The sequence below is a fragment of the Pinus tabuliformis genome, chromosome X, assembly GCF_031772625.1.
Source record: "Pinus tabuliformis cultivar Carrire ecotype Pingquan chromosome X, CPIR1, whole genome shotgun sequence".
Taxonomy (NCBI): Eukaryota; Viridiplantae; Streptophyta; class Pinopsida; order Pinales; family Pinaceae; genus Pinus; species Pinus tabuliformis.
In genome coordinates, this window is record NC_142308.1 from 1509637365 (window position 1) to 1509660016 (window position 22652).

Consider the following 22652-nt stretch of genomic DNA (forward strand, 5'->3'; position numbering starts at 1 on the left):
CTACAGCCTCACGAGGGTCAAATTTTTGTTGAATTTTCGCTCCAGCTTTGCTCTGCTCAACTTCGAGCTTACTTTTGGTGATAGTTTCAAGTAATCCTATTACTATTTTGATAATAAAGATGATATCCTTTTTGAGCTAGCATTGATTTACCTCAGAGGGCTGAAGCTCTTAGGTTAGGGCCCAATCCAAACAGCCAATCTCCTCTTGCTTGTATTTATATGCTTTGTTTCAATTTATGGATTAATTGCTATTAGATGAATTTCTTTCTTGGTTAAGAATAGGTTGATTTTGGTGATTTAGAAGGTTGTTTCGATTTTTATTTTCTATAGCAGGTTGAACAGTGATAGAAAGAAGATACAAAAGGCCATAAATAGTGCCTTAGCCTCCTTTCCTCCCTTTGGGACCATGAACTGAGGCCAAGACCCTCCTGCTCACAAAAACATAGATTTTCCTTCTCCATAGGATTTCTAGTTGTAGTTTGTTAGAAGGTTAATGCTTTGCTTTAGATCTCTTTCACCATGCTCATTTCTATCTTTGCATAAATCTTGTTCCATGCTTTCTCTCCTTATAGCATTTTTTATCGTTTCTTTCCATAACTCATAATTTATATTAGCTTGATGCAAAATTATGTTTTTTTGATGTACTTAATTTCCTTGCTAACTTGATCTCCTTGTTTCATTTTCAATTATTTTGCAGAAAATCTCTTCTCACAGTAGGTCTGCCTATCATCCATCACATTCTCTCCCTGATCTATGCCCCACAGGTCACCCAAAGTTGACCACAAATATGCCTTAGTTTTCTGCATTTTTCCATAAGGATTTCTTCCTCTCTCTTGATCATCTTTCCATTTCCTAGTGATTCTTGCTGAACCCTAGGCACCCTAACACATCATCCTAGCCTTCAGATACACTTTTCACCCACTCTCACACCTTCAAAACCCTCAAAAATACTCTCGGCATCCTCGTGTAGACCTCATGTAGATCTCTTGTAGATCCCCTACATCCACCTATAGATTTTCCTGTAGGCTTCCTTTTGAACACAGAATGTGGGAAAAGCCTCCAGAAGGCCAACTGAGACTGCCTAGGACCCATCCACACCATCCTACATCCTCTCAAGTCCAAAAACCACCCTCCATCGCCACCTATTCTCTACCACATTCATAAACAAATAAATTACATCCATGACAAATTTACATAAAAATACATAAAAATCCAAAAAGATGTTTTTTTTCTCATCTCATTCCTTGAGTAGGTAATGGAATTCATTTCATGGTTTTCATAGTGCTTTCTGCAAAAGTAGGATTAGTTGGTTAAGTAGGGTTTTCTAGGTTTGCTTTACATTTCAGTCTTCCTTTCTGCAAGTAGAGTAGCCTCTGTAGAGTAAGCTTTCCTCTCTTTCATCACATATAAAGTGTCTTCTGGAATCCATAGAAGTTGGCTTGAGCTCCTAGTGATCTTGAGCTAGCTGACCAAGTGACAACCTACAGTAATAACTAGTACTTGTGCATACAACATTGTCGCTTCCAAGTTTGTTACGAACTACCGGATTGATAAAAGTAAAGTAGAAAGCCTAGGAGTTGCAATATTATTGCTACAATACTGGTGCTCACCATATTTTTGGGATCGTTGCCGGGGAAGCATCAGAGTATTTTGTGATTACTACTTTCTTCTATTTTCTATCACAACGTTCTCCAAAGTGGTTTATTTGAGCAAAAGTAGAATAATTGTTTCTTTCAGTTTCTGCATTTCCTTGCTTTCCTTTTCAATTCTTCAAATTTCATTTCAGCAAAAGTAGATTAGTCATTTCATTTCTTTCAGTTTTTCATTTCATTTACTTTCCCCTTTAGTTTCACAATTTCATTTCAACAAGTTCATATCAGTTAGTTGAAATTTTTTTGTTCAATCAATTTCAATTTTGTAGGTACAATCAGTGGAAAAAATAAAAAACCAACCAAAAAGCTTTCCTTTCATGCCTCATAGGAATAGAGATAATTTAGGAAAATTCTTGCCCAACCCCCCCAATACATGACATATCCAACCTTCTCTCTTCTTCGGTGGTAGTGATCAAGAAGAACCTCCAAGTGAACAACCAGAGATATTTGCAGAACCTATAGGGGAAGAAGAAGAAGAAAACACCCCTCCTAAGCCAGTGGCTGAAAACAGAAATGCTAGGGGGAATGGAGAAAGAATAGAGGCTACCTTTACCATGCAAAAGACCAACGAGGACACCAAAATGAATAATATAAGTCCTTCAGCCCTACCTCACTTCCATGGTTTGACTACATAAGATCCCGACACCTTCTTATTTGAGTTTGTTGTCATCTGTCGAACCTATGACTATGCAGAAGATGAGAAAAAGTTGAAACTATTCCCTTCTACTCTTAAGGATGCAGCATTGCACTGGTTCATGGGGTTACCTGGAAATAGTATGACCACTTGGGCTCAGATGCAGCAAGCCTTTAACAACAAATATCGTGACTAGTTTAGGTCAAAAGATAGCAAAGAAGAAATCCTCCGAATGACCATGGGAAGAGATGAATCCTTGGAAGATTATCAAGAAAGGTTCCAGCTTAGTTACAAAAGGTCCAGGTCCACACTTGACCCTGAATCTCTGAGGTTGATCCTGCTCAGGGGAATTTTGGAAGACCTTCTAGACACCCTCCATCTACTGGCCAGGGGAGACATCTACCAACTACCTTATGAGGACATAAAGACTATTTTTAGAAACCATTATAGAGCAGCCAGAAAGAGAGGTAGGGGGATTCAACCAATAGCCAGTGCCTCCTCATCCAATTCATCCATCAAAGTTGAACTTGGAAACATTCTGGAACACTTCAAGAGTGAGATGTTGTAGACTCTTGCCATGCAAATGGATACCTTACGTATCAAAAGGAAACAAGTGGAACCAGAGAGGGCTTTGGCCATCTTCTGTCCTAGATGCACCAGGAGGCATCTTAGGAAAGAATGTCCATTGAACTCTATAGAGATTTTTTCAGTCTGTGAAGAAGATCATTCTATGGATAAGTGCCCTTCCTTGCCTAGACTCAAAGCTGTATACCAAGGGGCTGAAGGAGCCACTGAACCACTCTATTTCATGAACCAAAGGAGACCGCATGGCCTAGACCATACCAGCAGGAGATGTAAGCGACATCTCAGGCATACCATACCCCCAAAACAACTCACTTCCATGCCTTCTTGGGGCCCCCATGCTCATCCTTCCTGGTCCACACCTCCTCCTTAGTCCTTTCCATCTCAATATAATGCCAACCAGCTACTCATTCATTTAAATCCTATGCTTAGCCACAACCTCAGTGGAATGCATACCCTCAAGGGTGGAAGCCCCAGTACAACTCTCCTCCCACTCTTTTGCCTTGACCACCTGGTCAACTGCAACCATTGCCTCCTGCTCCACCAAGGCAACCCCAAATGCCTGCCCAACCGAAACCGAACCCGAACAATAAACAGGCTCAGCAAGTACATAGTGGGGAACCATCATGCCCAACTTATGCTGTGGAGATTCAAGAGAAAAACCTATGATCTGGGAAGGTTCTCCCAGATAGCTAGCCCCCACCTAGGGAGTTTAAGGAAGATAAAGTGGAAAGTGAGCCTAAAGAAATTCCACCCTTTCTTGACAGACTATCCAGGACAACACAACCTACCCCATAAGAAACTAAACTTCTGGTAGAATTGAAATAGTTATGTGTGAAGATACCACTTCTCCAAGCCATAAAATATGTGCCTATATACATAGGTTGATCAAAGAGAAGTGCTTTAGGAATCTAGGAAGGCGCAAGAGAGATGCCCCAACCATCAATGTCATACACAACTGTCTGACCTAATGTTGGGTTAGGTAATCTGTCTAAAGTATCTGGACCATAGAAGCCCAATAGTTGATGTCCAAATCAATGGCACCATGATCCCAGATACCTTGGTTGATCTAGGAGCTACCATTAATGTGATGACAAAGGACACAATGCTCAAACTTAACCTCCAGAGCTCCTTGTGGAAGACCACGACAGTACTGCAACTAGCAAACTGCTCCACCGTGACCCCTGAAGGGATTGTGGAAGATGTGATCGTCTCCATTGATTCTTTGGAGTACCCTGTTGATTTCTAAGTTCTCTAGCCAAAGGCAAAGCTCACTCGGTATCCTCTCATCCTGGGAAGACCCTGGTTGGCTACTACTGATGCCGACATCAGCTGACGAGCTGGGAACATAACCATCAAGAATGAGCATATGTCCAAACAATTAATCCTATACCCTCCTTCCCAACCCTTTCTAGAACATGATCTACATCTCTGGTTGGAGGAGGAGGATGAGGATGAAGTCTATTTTGCACCACTTTGTGCATTAGAAACCACCATGGGGGGAAAGCCGTAAGATGAGGATGATATCCTTAAAAATTTAATCCAGAATCTACCCCCCAGTATCTTACCATTAGAGGACATAGTAAAAGAAACCCAAAACCACCCCTTAACTGATCTTTGTGTGGCCGACCCCACTTCTATCCATGTTAAGAATATAGAGTTCGACCCAGACAGAACCTTGAAAATCAATCCATCCCTATCCACTTCCTAGGAGAAGGAGCTATACAGCTTATTGAGAAAACATTTAGATGCCTTCACCTGGAGTTACAAGGAGATGAAGGGAGTGCACCCTTCGATATGTACTCATCATATATACATTAAGGAAGATTGCAAAATAGTTAGGTAACCTCAAAGGAGGATGAATCCAACACTTAAGGACATTGTTAAGGAAAAGTTGCCAAAATTACTTGATGCAGGATTCATCTATCCCATCTTTGACAATGAATGGGTCTCTCTTTTGGTGCTAGCGCCAAACAAGAATGGGAAGTGGAGAATTTGTGTCGACTATTAGGAACTAAACAAAGCCACTAAAAAGGACCATTTTCCTTTGCCTTTCATAGATCAAGTGTTAGATGGTCTGGCGGGGAAATTTTTTTTCTCCTTCCTAGATGGGTTTAGTGGGTACAATCAGATTCAAATCAGCCCAAAAGACCAAGATAAGACTAGTTTCACCTGTCCTTGGGGTACCTTTGCATATCGGGTCCTTCCTTTTGGTTTGTGTAATGCTCCAGCCACTTTCAAGAGAGCAGTATTCAGTATATTTTCTGAACTGGTTCATGATGCAATGCAAATCTATATGGATGATTTTACTCCTTATGTTTCTAGATTTCAAGAAGCCTTATCTAACCTAGGAAAATTTTTGGACAAGTATATTGAAATAAACCTATCCCTCAGTCTGGAAAAATATGAATTTTTGATGACTAAAGGGACTGTGCTAGGTCATGCAATATCGCAACAAGAATTGCAGGTGGACCCCAACGAAATTTCCATCATCCAAAGGGTCCCACCTCCTCAAAAGGTGAGAGGTGTCATAATTTTCCTAGGCTTAGCTAGATATTACAAAAGATTTATTAAACATTTTAGCAAGCTACCCTCTCCATTGTTTGGTCTTTTAGGAAAAGATGTTGAATTTAGTTGGTCAGAAAACTATCAAGAAGCCCTAGATACCTTGAAAAGCAAACTCGTGACTGCCCAAATTTTTAGAGGCCCAAACTGGGCCCTACCTTTCCACATTCACACAGATGCCTCAAACAAAGCAATAGGAGTAGCCTTAGGACAAATTGATGAAAATTTACCTTATTCCATATAGTTTATAAGAAAAAATTTGTCAAAGGCAGAGTTAAACTACACAGTGACCGAGAAGGAACTCCTAGCTGTTGTGCATTCTTTAAAAAAGTTGAGACATTGTATCACAGGTTATCAAACCTTCGTGCACACTAATCATGCTGCACTTAGATATTTAATAAAAAAACCGGATGTAAATGCTCGCATTACTAGATGGTTTGTTTTACTACAGCAGTTTGATCTGACCATTGTTGATAAGTCTGGAAGAGAAAATGTTGTTGCTAACTTTTTGTCTAGAGTGAATTTGCCTATAGGTGAAGAAGGAGTGGTGGATGATCAAATGCCAGATGAACACCTATTTTCTATCTCAGTATTCTCTCCATGGTTTGCCAATATAGCAAACTACTTGGTTTCAGCACGGTTTCCATCACACCTATCGTCAAATAAGAAGAGCAAGATAGTGAGGAAAATCACCCCTTTCACCTGGATTAGGGACAATCTCTTCAAACTTGGCCCGGATCAGATCTTGAGAAGATGTGTCAGGGAGGAGGAAGTCTTTGACATTCTCCTGACCTATCATAACACACCTTATGGAGGTCGTTTTTGCAGCAAAGAGGACTGCCTTCAAAATCTTGCAAGCAGGCTACTATTTTCCCACTCTTCATCAAGACGTGAGCAGATACACCAGCCAATGCGATCGGTGTCAAAGGATGGGTAACCTACTCCAAAGGATGAGATTCCCATGCAACCTTAAGTAACCTTCGAGCCATTTCAGAAGTGGGGCATGGAATTTGTGGGTCCTATCAACCCTCCTTCAAAACAGAAGCAATACATCATTGTGTGCACCGATTATCTGGCAAAATGGGCAAAAGCCAAAGTAATCAAAGTAGCAACAGAGGAAAAAGTAGTTGATTTTTTGAGAGAAAACATATTCTACAAGTTTAGGTATCTAGGAGAACTGGTCACATATCAAGGTAGTTAGTTCACTTCCAGTTTGATTGAAGACTTGCTCACACATCATAAAATCAATCATAGGACTTCCACCCTTTACCATCCACAAGCCAATGGGAAGGTGGAAGTCATGAATAGATATTTGGAAGGAATTCTGACCAAGGTAGTGAGCAGCAATAGAAAAGATTGGGTGAACAGATTAGTTGAGGCCACCTGGGCCTACAACACAACATGGAAGTCCACCATAGGGTTTATACCCTACGAACTGGTCTATGGGGAGAAGGATTTGCTGTTAATAGAATTTGAATTCAATACACTAAGGATGGTAGCTCAGCTAGACCTAGACCTCAACCATGCATATAAGGAAAAATTACTCTAGCTCAATGGATTGGATGAAGAAATATTGCAGGCCCTTCTCCACACAGAAGTAGTTCAGATTCAGAGGAAAATATGCCATGAAAAAAATATCAAGGAGAAGCAATTCCAAGAGGGATTTTGGGCACTTCTCTATGATTCAAGGTACAAAGACTTCAAAGGCAAGCTGAGGACAAGATGGCTAAACCCTACACTGTGGAAAAATGCAATGATAGTGGTTTAGTTCTGATCAGAACCATTGATGAGGAATCCATCTCCATGCTTGTTAATGGATATAGTTTGAAATACTAAATGTAGCTACTCTCCAAGCGAAAGTTCATTGAAGATATGAATAAGACAGTGATGGTAGTGGAGCATGTTTTAGCCTCCACTCACTGAACAAGAGAAAAGAAACAAAAAATAAGGACTCAAGTGAAAACCTCCATGAGGCACTTGAGTCCCATCATTGGGTTGAAAACTTCTTCTGAGGTGGCCCAATGATGCCAAAAAATAGAGAGAGAGAGAGAGAGAGAGAGAGAGAATAAGATCCATGGGTGAAAACCTCTCTTCGATGTGCCTAGGGTAGGAAACTAGGTTGAAAACCTCCTTGAGGCGTGCTAGTTGTTTTAAAAAAAGAAAAAGAGAGATAAAAAAGAGGAAAAGAAGAAAAAGAAAATTGAATTTTAATGTGCATTGCAGGTTGCAACTGTTAGTCTCCTATACCAATAGGGTTTCATTTTTCATGATTGACAATGGAAGTGCCAAAAATGTTCATCTTTGTTGTAACAAAGGTTCCATATTTGGTGAAAGGAAAAGACAATTAAAAAATGAAAAGAGGGTATGCCTTAAAAGAATAATCAAAAGGCAAGAAAATGAATTGGTCAGAAAGAATAATTGAAATGAACCCCAAAGAAAGACCAGGAAAGTGGCTAACCTAAATGCCACTGCTATCTTGATGGATGGCCCAACAGTTCAAACTGGACCATGCCATGTTTTAAATTGCTTGCTCTAGATTAGAGAATGAATACCTGTCCAAACAGTTCAAGCTTGGCAGATGAGTAGCTACATAGAGAAAGGAGGGAGCCCAACTGCTTAATCTGGGCCCTTGGAAGAAATAAAGGTAGATTTAGATAGGAGGAAAGCCAAAAGAAAAGAGGATTATCAGGGTTTCCAAGGCTAAGTGCACCCATCCAAGAGAAAAAAAAATGTTAGGTCTATTAGGCAGGGTAGGCAGTTGGAGGTTGCAGAAGCAAGGTCTGACCACATGATATATGGAAAATCATATCTTTTCCCATCAATAAGAGAAGGGCAAGACCAATTGTCTATAAGGCAAACTATCGAACCATGCTTAACTTCCCTCATTCCCTTTAGAAGCTTTCTTACTAATATTGCCTTTAGGACTTTTAGGATCTGCCTAAACAGTCCTTCTTACAGTTCTCCCTTGAGAAAGTCATGTCAAGTTGTCACCTTCTTCTTCAAAAAAGAAGCCACATCTCTTTTGTAAAGCCCTCACTTCATACTTCATCCATTTCTGGTTTCCCACTTCACCTCACATACACATATTAACTCCTAACCCTATTATATAGCTCCTTAGTCGCATCCCCACCCCTATTTTCTACAAAATACTATATAAAATTCCCAAAAAACATATTAAATACCCCCCCCCCTAGCATTATAGCTAAGTAACATGGTTATGAGAGACATTAGTCCATCTGGGGCTATAGTTAACCCTTTCGCGTCCTTACCCCATAATTAGTCTAACCCCTGGTTAAGACTAATAGCCTATGCCTAAACCCTCACCCACCTAAACCCTTGCAAAAATTTCCCCCGCAGTTAAACCCCAATGTTTAAATGGTAAAAGGTTTAAATATTTTTTATTAAACCTTGTGTCGCATTGACCCGATTAATTTGACCCCCAAAAACGCACCTGAACTAATGTTTCAAACCCATGCCACAAAATATTATTTAAAATAACGTGTGGATCCCACTCTGAAACCTGCAGGCTGTGTCCGAGGCCTCGCCAGCCATCGATCTCCCACCACGTCCTATCCAACGGTGGGTGGGTGTTTTGAGTCCCCAACATGTTGGGCTTTAACGTTCGGGGGATGGGCGATTTTTTCGTTGTACCCCCGCCACGTGTCGATAGCCCAGGGTTTCGGAGGCCTCCCCCCCGAAACCGCTTATGCCCAAAGGCGATACGGGGAAACCGGAAACTGACGTCCAGAAACTTTCCACCGCCCATTACGTCAGTGCTCCCGTCACCATGACGTCACGCCCGGGCCCACGCCGTTGTCCCACGTCGCCCGCCACGCTGTCCTCCCGTGCCCACGATGTGCCACCATGTCCCGCCTTGTCATCATCCCAGTCACCACCCACATCACCCGTCCGTACACAGGGCCCGCTGATGATGTCATGCTGACGTCATCACAGGAAAGCGCCAAAAGCACGTATGCACCAAATTTGTCGTTAAAAATTCCGAAAGTGACCGTTCTCGGTCATTTTCATTGCAAAGTTGCAGCTACGTTGTTCTGCTTTTCACTCCAAATGGCCTCCAGATTTCAAACTTCATCACCTTGGACCCCACCACTTGCAAATTCAACGTCAGTCTTCGCCCTACAATCAACTCGACCACCCTCGGCGCTAGCTAATCTAGGTATTTGCCAAATTCAACATGTTTGCTTGTGTTCTTCCCATTCTATGCGATATTTCTGCTAAATTGCCTACAAAACTCCTAAATTAATGGTGTTGTCCTGTAAATGATCGGCCTAAATTATCTAATGCACCCCTTGTTTAAGAGAACCACGGACTGTTCATAACTGGAATCCATTTTCAGGCTTGAATTTTCAAAATAAGTTTCACACCGGCCCGGCATTGTTACTTTTTGCCGTGTTTCGATTCAAGCTCTCAGAGCATTAAGCTGCAATCCTTTTCTCCACTACATTCGCCCTCACTGTCTCTAAATTATGAGAGTTCACCAGGAGAAACCATAGCTCAAATCAAACTCTGCAAATTGTTCTTCTCAATATAACAACTTTGGCTTCAGCTAGACTCATTCTACCACTCCTCTTCAAATCCTCATAAGCTATCATCTTCAGCCTGTTATACTCAAAATCTTCATTCTAAAGATAACACCGGAAAGTACTATAATGGCTACACCATCAGCTCTTAGTGTCACTCCTATGAATCCACCAAACAAGGAGCTTGAAGCCATGCCTCTTGCTGATAGAGATTACCTTATCCAAGATCTTGTTGGTGACAAAAACCACTTGCAGACCTTATGCCAGTTGGGAAACAGCTATCTAAGCAACAATGACACATATGGTATATGGGAGTCTAATCTTCCTTATTATTTCCTCCCATCTGTTAATATTTTTCCAGAGATCATCCGCTTATGTGCTGAGAACTATGATCCAACTCAGAGAACTGTTAAGTCTCCATATGGGAGCATACTTTTCCACATTAACCCTGACTCCATCAACCAAATGCTCAATTTCAAACAGACTCAGCTGTTGTTTCCCTTCTCCATGAACTATTTGCTGGATGCAGGTTCCAAACTCTCCAGTGCTGACATTGAAAAGATCACCAAGACATTCATGAGGGCAGACTGCCAGCCTATAGGCCCACCTCCTTTCTTATATGTCCATTTCAATGAGGTAGGCAAGCTCCTAGTTGATATGATCTCTTATGTGTTGGGCTTCAAAACTAGTGAGCACATTGATGAAACAGTGTTGGTATTCTTAGCTGCATATAGTCCAGGCCAACCCCTTGCTTACAAGTACAACTTTGCCAAGTTTATAGCCAATAAAATACATGACCATCTATTGAAAGTGGATAGCGAGGGAGTATTTAAATATTCATCATATATCTACCACTTATTCATGTATTACTAGTATGAAATCTTCCAATGCCCCATCAAGAAATTGGATTCTAGGGGTGAAAAGAGGTCTGTCATCTTCTCGTCATCAGTTTTCCACGAAGTTCAAGGCTCTCCATTTTCTTATTGTGAGTTTGTCGACCAATTCGTTTACCTAGTCTCTTGCCTCTTAATGAGATCCGCTCCTCCCATATTGTCATTTGAGATTCAGAAGACCTTGCAGCTGTCCAAGAGCTATAAAATAGGTGATTGGTACGTATATCAAAACTATACTATCATCAAAATTTATGGCTGTGAGCTCTGTCCTTACAGGCTTCCAAGGTATGTACCAATGAGATTGTTTGCCTTGGAATACTATAGGAAACTCATTAGTTCTGACCTCACCCACTTTCATAGCGACAAAAAGAAGGCTCACCTCAAATTCAAAGACCATCTAGGCCCCTTCACCATGAACAAGAAGGAAGGTTGGCAAGATGCTGATCAAATCCTCAGGGACAAATATAAGCTAAAGAGGAGCTTCTGGTGGGTTCCTTATGACCCGGAGGGCTTTATCAGTGCCAGAAGAGTTAAGTAAAGGCTGCTAGGTTATGACCACTGTAAATATCCACAAATTGAGCAATATGCCAACCAAGATGAATGGTTGCAAGGTACATTAGTTGAGGAATTAACTCAAGAGGAAATAATGGAGAAAAATGTCAAGGATTTAGAAAAAACTCTTGACTTGGATTCTATGCAGCAGGTAACATTCAAGCTGCCACATCAAATCAGAGAAGGTACATCCACTGCTGCATCCACATCAGCCGTCCAGGGGCCATCTACATCAGCAACAGGTACAGCAAAGGGCAAGGGGATAATGGGTGCAGAAAAAGAAGTGGTCACAGAGCAGTCTGCCTCTTCAATAGGGCAACAACAAGAACATACTCCTCCACAACAAACAGAGGCACCAACAGTGCCTGCCTTGTAGACTCCTGCACATGAGGAAAGAGGCAGAAAATGAGACTGAGAGGAGTCCACACCTGCTAGTGGATCCACCCAGCAACCCGAAGCCAAAAGGAAAAAGGTTGATTCTCCAGTTGTGGAAGAAATCAGTGAAGAAATCCTTGGAAGCCCAAGGAAAGATAAGGAAGACAGTCAACAAACGGCCACAAGCTCTTTTCAACAAGAGCAGGAAAGATAGCATGGCATGGAGGTGTCCTCCTCCACTCAGCAAAGCAAGAAGCCGTCTAGCACCAAGGCCACCTTTAATGAAATTAAGGCATAAAATGAGCTGCTAAGAGTGCAGTTATATGACCAATTTCTCAAGGAAACACCGGCCAAACAAGAAAGGCTAATGGCAACATATGACATCAAAGAGGAAAAGATGATCCTCAGCCATTTTAAACCCAAAGTACAACAGCCTCACTCAGTTGCAGATTATTTCAGAACAAAGTTGGAGGTTATGGAAAGAGACATTCACCCCATTGACCAAATAGAATTGCATAAGCAAACAGGGGAAATGGTCTATGCCACATTGGTAGACAAGGCCACAATGGCCCATGAGTTAAAGGAATCCCTGAGGAACACTAATACTTAGCTTGATTTAGAGAGAATGTCCTCCACAGCCAAAGACAAAAGAATCACAACGTTGGAGGACATTATTGTGGAATTAGGACATGATCCTAAGGATCCTAAGGGTGTGAGGGCCCTTATGAAGAAGAAGGATGATGATATTGCTGCATTGAAAAAGAGATTGAGATTGCTCCCTACTGATCACCCTCAAACAGGGGAATTGCAGAAAGAGAAAGAAGCTGAGGATCAATTGGATTTGATGATGAAACTAAACCAAAGAGTAATTGATTTAGAAGGGGAGTTGGAGAGGGCACTACAAGACAAACAGGGAGATTCAACCTCCCAGCCTCCTCAAACTGCCCCAACTACTGCAGCAACTACAGAAGCCGTAGTGACCCCTCCAACGGCTACAACGACTACAGATGCTGCAGTGGCAATAACGACAGCTTCTGATGCTAGCATGAGCATGGATGTTTTGACCAAAGCTGTCAAAGCACTGGAGCTTCAGGCAACAGAGATTAAACAAGCCAAAGAAAAATTGGCTGAGCTAGAAACAAAATATGACAAATCCAAAATGACAATAGCAGAGCAGACCAGAGAGATTAAGGCCCTGAAGGACAGAATAAAGGCTTTGGAAAAGGAATTGAATTTAGAGAAGACTCCGGTTGAGATAAAGAAAATTTTGTGGACCTGGATTGACCACTCTTTCACCAAACAGTGGAAATAAATCAAAGCAGTGCATGAGCAGATGGAGTTAATAGGCCAAGCTCAGGTTGAAAGCCAAAATGCCAGAGCAGCACTAGGAAATATGCCTGAGCAGGCCAACAGGATGATATATTTCCTCAACACTCACACCAAGGAGGAGTTGGCAGCCCTAGACATCAGCAGCAGAACAAATACTGTTCTAACAACTAAAAAAGTGCTGACCCTTAGAAATTTTGTGCAAACGTTGGAGAGAAAATGTCAGGAAATGCAGGCTGAGGTAGATGACTACAAGCTTAGAATAGGTGCATTACAATACAAAGGATTGCCCAGCCTATTGACCGGTGCAGGAAGACTTCTCACTAGTGAGCAATATGCCACTAGAATGACCAATTTCATTGCAAACCAGATCACAACATCCACCAGCACTACAGAAGAAACATGACCTCCATCAGGGCAGAGCCTTTATGACAGGCTGGAAAATTTATTTTACATTGAGCATGAAATTAATCACCTGTTTGAGGTCCCACCAAATTTTTACAGGTACACAGAGGCAGATGAAACTCTAATAAAAATATGAAGAAACCAACTTCCTAAGGAAGATTGGTGGAAAGCAATGCTGCAAATTTTGCCCCAATGATCTCAGTTCGGTCTCTTCTAATAAGCCTCAGGTCAACAAAAGTTAATGCAGCATGAAGACAGCAGGTAGGGCGGGTTAGAGTAATGACTCAGCAAAATACTGGTACAGCAAGCCAAAGAAAGGAAACGCACAAATTTTGGACAGCACAGCTCCAGTCGACTCAATGGGTCACAAAAGTCAAAACTTTCTGACAAAGATGGACAGCTAATGCACTAAATAGTTATTACAACATTTACTCTATCAACTATAATCCCTCAGGGGTTGGCATAGAATTTATGAGCCATTAACTCATCAGCTAGATATTTTGTATCTAATTTTTGTACATATACCTCCCCACACAATGTATTTGGGGTTGGTGATTTTCTCTCTGAGACACTGTTTTGTATATTTTCAGACTATCTAATACAAATGGCTGGAAAAGTTCATGATCTCTGCACTATTTGATGTCAAAGTGATGATCTGCGTTCTTCTACAGAATTCTTGTGTTGTTTGATGGAACAATAAGTTATCCTAAACTATGTTTTGTCTTTCTATGTTTGCTTAACTCAGATGTATGTTTCATTAGCTTACCAATAGAGAAAAAGAATAGTACAGGAATTGTTTGAATACACCCTATGCTCAATCTCTGTTGTTAAAAATGTTTTCTTCAGAACTAATCGTAAACATGAATTCTTAACTGCTCATGTTTGTATTTGTTCTATCACTATGAATGCTCTTCAGGAATTCTTAAATGCTCCTAAATAATGTTCCCATTATTCCCCCTATTAGTTTAGTGAAAGATCCTTAGTTGCCTTTCACTCCCTGATTCATCCCATCATATTTCAGATTTTAAAAATTATTCCATAAATGCTTCTCTGGCTCTGTAGCATAACCTTTTCCTCAAAAAGACACTTCTAACAGTTCACCATCATCGACTCCATGCCCAATGGCCTAGATTATTCTACAAAAACATACTTTTTCTTATTGAAATCATCATCCTAATAAATTCAAAACAAAATCCTGTGCACCATAATAGCCTAAAATTACATCAAAACAAAGCTAAATCAGAAAGAGAGAGCCTTCTCTGGTTGCAGGTAGGCTAGGACCTGTAGCTAAAAGATTGGTTAGTGGTTACCTCGGCCGTATTCCCTTTGGAGTCAAAGGGAAAAACCTGAGTGTTAACATAATTGGTGACTCCACTAGGGACCAAACGAACTTTTCAAACTACTATCTACTTTTTGAAAACTATAGATGAAGCCTAAATGTCAGCCAGGAAGCCTTTGAAACTGTTCTTGCTTTGCATTTACAGGAGTAGATAAAAGTTGCTTCAGTCAAACTTCATGCTAGTTTTAGACTCTAGATAGTTGTTCCAAAATTGGAGCAGTCCCTTGTTAGTTCTAAAAACATTCCCAAAAATACCAAAAACAAATTCAGAAGTTGGCTCCTAAAAAGAAAACTAGGCATACTAGGTCAAATCCTGACCCAAATCCTCCAGCTGTTTTTGAAAATCCTAATATAATCCCGAAGATTCTTAGGAAGCAAGAGGAACAGGAAGAGATTGTTGATTCTAGCCCTAAGGCAGTTCAACAAAGTTATATCCCAACCCCTGCTAAACCATCAGTTCGTCCTCACATAACCCCATCTTCTCGTTCTTCCTCATCCACCTCTCAGAACATATTCTTCACATCTCCATCCACTCCACAAACTGTCATTGTTGTCCCTGTTGTTCCACTTGCTCCCCTCCTTCTTGTTGTCCCATTGATCCATGTAAATATGGCAAATCGTTATGCCCCTCTACAGCTACCTGGTAATCCTGGGGCTATGCCTCAGGACTACCAAAGTAAGATCACTTACTTTGATGGTACCGACACATATACTACCTTACAGCATACCAAGAAAATGCAAGACTACTTTGAAAATTATGAAATGGACGATGATGATGTAAGAATGAAATTTTTTTTCCAAAGCTTAACAGGTGAAGTAAGAACTTGGTTCAAAGCACTTGCTGAAAACTCCATAGCCGATTCAGGTGCTCTTTATCAATCCTTCCTGAACAGATGGGAAAAGAAAAGAGACCCACTACATATTTTATCTGAGTATGACACCATAAGAAGAGGCCGACAAGAAACTGTCCTAGATTATTGTGCTAGATTTAACAACGTTTACAATGCCATCCCTCAAAACCTTAGACCTCCACCTAATTTAGCCTTAATCAAATTCCCTGATGGATTTGATGCTTACATAGCATATGAACTGAGAGAAAGAGCCCCTGCAACCTTGGTAGACATGCAAAACATAGCTGTCAGTGTAGAGGCAAACCTTATTGCTAAAACGAATAGAGCAAGAGCTGAGAGAAGAACGACTTTTAAGGAAGAACCTTCAGCATTCGGAAAAAAGATAGATGCAATCATCAAAGGCATGGACAGACTTGGGGACAGAGTAGAAACCATAGAAAGAAAATCATCATGGGAAGGTCAACCAAGTACTGCTAGAAACCTAAATTTTAGAAAGAATCAAAATCCAAATGTTGGAAGGGCTGATCCCGACCAACACATTAGACTCCCTTTTCAAGAAAATTATGATGAGGCCTCAACATCTACTGAACCAACTGAGGACCCTCACATCAACCTAATTGGTTTGGATAGCGAACATCAGGTCTTTCTAACATAAGAAGATCAAGAGGCTCATAATTGTAATCAATTTCAAACCAAATCAGGAGAGTCTTTTGACTTTAGGGAAGGCTATGATGCAGCAATGTATGACGTACATAAACAGTATAAACTAAGGAGCAGAACCATATGTGTGCCTGAACCTTTCAAACCAAAGGACAGTAAGCAGCCAAAAAAGACAAAGGATAAAATTGTTCTTCCTGAATACGCTGATACAACAGACCCACATCCCACAGAAGTCACTGTGGAGGATATATCAGATGCACAGCCCTTTGGAAACCAGCCATCCCCATCCCACCCTTTGAAAGCAAGTTCAAACAACATCCCTGAAAATAAATGTAGGACTGATTTCATTCAAAATCATACCAATCATGAAGAAAGGATTACTGAAAATCTAGCCGAAAAAGAAAAATCTGCTGCAGTTAATGCCAAGACTCAAATGGAAAAGCCCTTTAACTTAGAAACAGAAAAAAGTAAGCTAAAGATAGTTGTCCCTCTTTCTGAATTGGCCAAACATCAAGTCTATAGATAGCAGATTACTAGGTCACTCCAAATATCAAACAATAAGGATGCTGTGAATGTTCTAGATGATCAACCTAAGTTACTGTTTGGTCCTGAGGTTAACAGAAAGACAACCAATGGAGGGGTTACACCCTTTTATGTTAGTTTAAACATTCATGACAAGGTATTACACAACACAATGTTTGATTTCGGGGCCTCACATAACTTAATGCCCAAATCTGTAATGGAAAAACTAGACATAGATATCACAAGACCTTACAAAGATCTATTCTCATTTCATTCAAGCCAAGTCAGGTGCTTAGGGTTAATTAAAGGTCTGTGTGTCTCCCTTGTCCAATACCCAACCAAAACAATTTTGATGGATGTGTTGGTAGCTGACATTCCACCTAAGTACGTATGCTTTTATCCAGATCTTGGGGGGCCAAACTCCAAGGATCTTTGCAACTAGACATGTCCTACGCCACCATTTTAGTCTTTGGAAAACGAAAAAGATTATACCACGAAACATTAATGAAATATGTGGTGAGTATTCAAGAGAAGCCCCAAAACTTCCCTATCTATTCAATACATTCTGACATGGATTCATTTATTTTGTATAATGCTGACATGTGCAGCAAGGCTTATCCTAAACTATTAGTGGCAGCACAGACAGAGGGATTGAATGAACAATTTGCCTCTCAAAACCAAAAGACTTTTTATATAATTGATATAACAAAGGAGAACGATGCATCAAATGACTTGCAAGAAACCAATCTGCCCATGATCCAACTTTCTAAGAGTCTCAATGCAAACCTTGACCATGAAACCTTATGGTAATTAGAATTTGATGGCTCTTTAAACAAGTTAGGAGCTGGGGCAGGAGTCTGGATTCACAATATGCAGAATGACCAAGCTGAAGGTCATGCATATAGGTTAAACTTTCGATGTACAAACAATATGGCTGAGTATGAAGCCCTTCTATTAGGTCTCAAGCTCATAAAAAATTTAGGTGCAACCAAAGTTTCAATCTTAGGTGATTTACATCTGATCATACAATAGATGAAAGGAAACTTTATCACAAATGATCTAAGGTTAAGAGCTTATAAGGGAGTAGCTATTCAGGTACTTGACACCTTCTCAGAATCTCAACTAACTAAAATTTCCAGAAAACTCAATTTACATGCTCATAGCTTGGCAACCTTTGCCAGCACTTGCAAGCTACCTTTCAAACCCAATCACACTTTCACTGTTGAAATCAAACATAGGCCTACAGTCCCGGATAACATCAAGAATTGGCAATTCTTTGAGAGTGACACACAGATAAATAACTTCCGTACTCTAAAAGAAGAATTTTCTGGCATTAACATTGATACTAACACTATAGATGATCAACAACAGGCATACACAATCAAGCAGAATATATCAGCTGAAATAGCGAATATGGTTTTGCACCCTACTACCTTTAATAACGAAAATGTACAGGAGCTGAAGCAAACAGATTTAGATGAAATAGCTGAGACAAAAGCCGAAGTAATTGATCTAAAATACAATTTTCTTCCCATAGGTTTAACCCCTTTGGAGGATTTGTTTGATTCAAATGTTATCTCAAGAAAACCAAAAATGCAACCGCTAAATGCTGAAACTGAAGACTGTAACATTGGAACCATAGCAAATCCCAGAATGATAAAATTATCTAAGGCATGACCAGTTGATCAAAAGTTGAAATACATTGAATTGTTCAAAGATTTTCAAGATATCTTTGCCTCGAGTTATGAGGACCTCAAGTCCTATGATACCTCAGTCATCCAACACACCATACCTTTAAAAGAAAATCAAAAACCTTTTAAACAAAAGCTTAGAAGATTGAACCCTGTGCTCCTTCCCCTCATTGAAAAAGAAGTGAAACGTATGTATGAAGCAGGAATCATTGCTCCAATCAGGTTCTTAGAGTGGATTTCAAACCTAGTGCCTACTAGGAAGAAGACGGGAGAGATTAGACTATGTGTTGACCTAAGGAATTTGAACAAAGTCTCTCTCGAAGACCATTACCCCTTACCAAAAATGGATCATATCCTACAAAGGGTAGTGGGAGCCTCTAGGATCTCATTATTAGATGGATTCTTCGGATTCAATCAGATTTTAGTACACCCGGATGATCAAGACAAAACTGCCTTCACAACACCTTGGGGAACTTTCAAATATGTCGAAATTCCTTTTGGGCTTAAGAATGCAGGGGCCACGTTCCAAAGAGAAATGGATATAGCCTTTTCCAAAGAAATCCATGATTTTCTAGTGATCTACCTGGATGATCTTACTTCCTTTTCAAAATCAGACCAAGAACACTTAAAGCATTCGAGGCAGGTTTTCTTAATTTGCAGAAAATATGGCATATATTTGAATCCAAAGATCTCATTGTTTGGCCTTGAGGAAGGTAAACTCCTAGGGCATATAATGTCAAAAGATGGTATTACGATCGATCTGGACAGAATTCAAGCTATCCTTCAAGTGCCTCATCCAAGAAACATCAAAGAATTGCAAGGCTTTTTAGGAAAGATCAACTTCTTGAGAAGATTCATTCCTAATTTGGCCGAGCTCATAAGACTGTTAAATAATATGTTGAAGAAGGATTCTAAGGCCAAATGGACCATGGAAGGTAAACAGGCCTTTGAGGACATCAAAAGAGCATTGACAAACACACCAGTCCTAACAAGTCCTAGGTTTGATAGGGATTTCATCATTTTTTTCTTCGGCATCTGAGCATACAATTGTCACAGTCCTGTTCCAAAAATATGACCAAGGGTGTGAAAATCCCATTGCATTTTTCAGCAAAGCCCTTAGAGATGCCCCCTTAAAATATCATATTATGGAAAAGCAAGCCTATGCATTGGTAAAGGCCATCAAAGACTTCAGAATCTATATTTTATACTCTCACGTAATTGCCTATGTCCCAAATGCAGTGGTTAAGGACATTTTAACCCAAGAAGGAATTGAAGGTGAAAGGGGCAAATGGATTTCCAATATTTTGGAATATGACATTGAAATTAAGCCTACCAAACTGATAAAAGGACAAGGTCTAGCCAAGCTCATGACTGAAACCAATTTTCAAGCCCTTGACATTAATGAACTGGACAACGAGGAGGAGATGGCGACTCCATAGATCAATCAAGCCTTTTTGCAATCTCCCTGGTATGTTGATATATGTTTTGTATTGTTAAACCTGTAAGCTCCTCTAGGGTTGTCCAGAACTAAGAAAAGGTTCTTGAAAATGAAAGCATCAAAGTTTTTTATCATAGATAATGTTTTGTTTTGGAGAAATCATGAAGGAATTTTACTTAATTGCCTAACATTGGATGAAACTGACAATGTCCTCAAGGAATTTCATGCAGGTGACTGCGGAGGACACCTATACTAGAAATCCACAGCTGATAAAATCCTAAGGGCTGTATTTTATTGGCCTTCCCTATTTACTGATGTGAGAAAAATTTGTAATGTCTTGTCACAAATGCCAAAATTTTGAAGGCAAAATAAAGTTGTTGCCTTTACCACTCAAACCTATTTCAACCGAGAGACCATTCCAGCAATGGGGTTTAGACTTCATTGGTGAAATCCACCCTTCATCCTCTGGTCAGCATAGGTGGATTTTGACTGCTACAGACTATTTTACCAAATGGATAGAAGCCATCCCTTGTAGGCAAGCCAATGACTCCATTATTATAGAATTTCTAGAAGCCAACATCTTGTCCAGGTTTGGCTGTCCAGATAAAATTATTACAGACAATGTTGCTTCTTTCAAGTCCAAAAAAATGATCAACTTTTGCCATAAATATCACATGACCTTGGGCCATTCCACTGCCTATTATCCTCAAGGCAATGGCCTAGCTGAGTCTTCCAATAAAAGCCTCATCAACATCATCGACAAGGTCTTGGAGGAAAACAAAAAGAATTGGCATAAGAAGCTAGTAAATGCACTATGGGCAGACAGGTTGACCACGAAGACGTCCATTGGCATAAGCCCATATGAACTAGTTTATGAAATGGAAGCAAGATTTCCTTCATCTTTGGGAATCCTTGTAATCAAGTTGCTGCAAGAAGTACAAGCTGAGCCTAATGAAATTCAAAGAAGGATCAATCAGACAATTCACCTACAGCAAACAAGAGAGGAAGTCTATCAGAGAACCCAAGTACTGCAAGATAAGCTCAAGAGAATATTTGGCAAAAGAACCAAAGCTAAAGACTTCTTCATAGGAAGTAAAGTGTTGAGATGGGATTCTAGGAGAGAGGACAAAGGAAAACATGGCAAGTTTGACTTCTTGTTGAAGGGACCCTATGTCATTTATACTATACAGGGTAATAACACCTTTTTTCTGAAAAGTTTGGATGGCTCAAACACTGAGGAAGGCCCAATCAATGGGAGGGTGCTCAAAAATTATTTTGACCCCCTTTGATGAAACACTACACAGCCACATATTGTATATAAATATTTATATTTTCATTTAAAGCAGACAGATAAAGGACCAAGTGGAGCAGATTTCGAGAAAGATTAGGGTACTACACCATTTTTTGATACATGTTTTGGTCCTATAGTTGGAAAGCAAGAGAAAACACTTGAAAACTATCAAGGTGATGAGGGACACTCAGAGAAACAAGAAAAAACAGAGCTGTAATTTCCCAGCAAATTAGCTAAAATGGTATTTCGTACAAGTTTCTAGGATTCAGATTGATGGTCTCTAACAAAAGGAAAATTCAGACTGCATCAAGAATGGAAAAATAAGGCGATCTAACCTGTTGTTCTTGGCTTTTCATCTGGAAGCGCCATCCCCAAGTGGAGCCACTGTTAGTCTCCTATACCAATAGGGTTTCATTTTTCATAATTGACAATGGAAGTGCCAAAAATGTTCATCTTTGTTGTAACAAAGGTTCCATATTTGGTGAAAGGAAAAGACAGTTAAAAAATGAAAAGTGGTTATGCCTTAAAAGAATAATAAAAAGGCAAGAAAATGAATTGGTCAGAAAGAATAATTGAAATGAACCCTAAAGAAAGACCAGGAAAGTGGCTAACCCAAATGCCATTGCTATCTTGATGGATGGCCCAACAGTTCAAACTGGACCATGCCATGTTTTAAATTGCTTGCTCTAGATTAGAGAATGAATACCTGTCCAAACAGTTCAAGCTTGGCAGATGAGTAGCTACATAGAGAAAGGAGGGAGCCCAACTGCTTAATCTAGGCCCTTGGAAGAAATAAGGGTAGATTTAGATAGGAGGACAGCCAAAAGAAAAGAGGATTATCAGGGTTTGCAAGGCTAAGTGCACCCATCCAAGAGAAGAAAAAATGTTAGGTCTATTAGGCAGGGTAGGCAATTGGAGGTTGCAGAAGCAAGGTCTGACCACATGATATATGGAAAATCATATCTTTTCCCATCAATAATAGAAGGGCAAGACCAATGGTCTATAAGGCAAACTATCAAACCATGCTTAACTTCCCTCATTCCCTTCAGAAGCTTTCTTACTAATATTCCCTTGAGGACTTTTAGGATCTGCCTAAACAGTCCTTCTTACAGTTCTCCCTTGAGAAAGTCATGTCAAGTTGTCACCTTCTTCCTCAAAAAAGAAGCCACATCTCTTTTGTAAAGCCCTCACTTCATACTTCATCCATTTCTAGTTTCCCACTTCACCTCACATACCCATATGAAATCCTAACCCTATTATATAGCTCCTTAGTCACATCCCCACCCCTATTTTCTACAAAAAACTATATAAAATTCCCAAAAAACATATTAAATA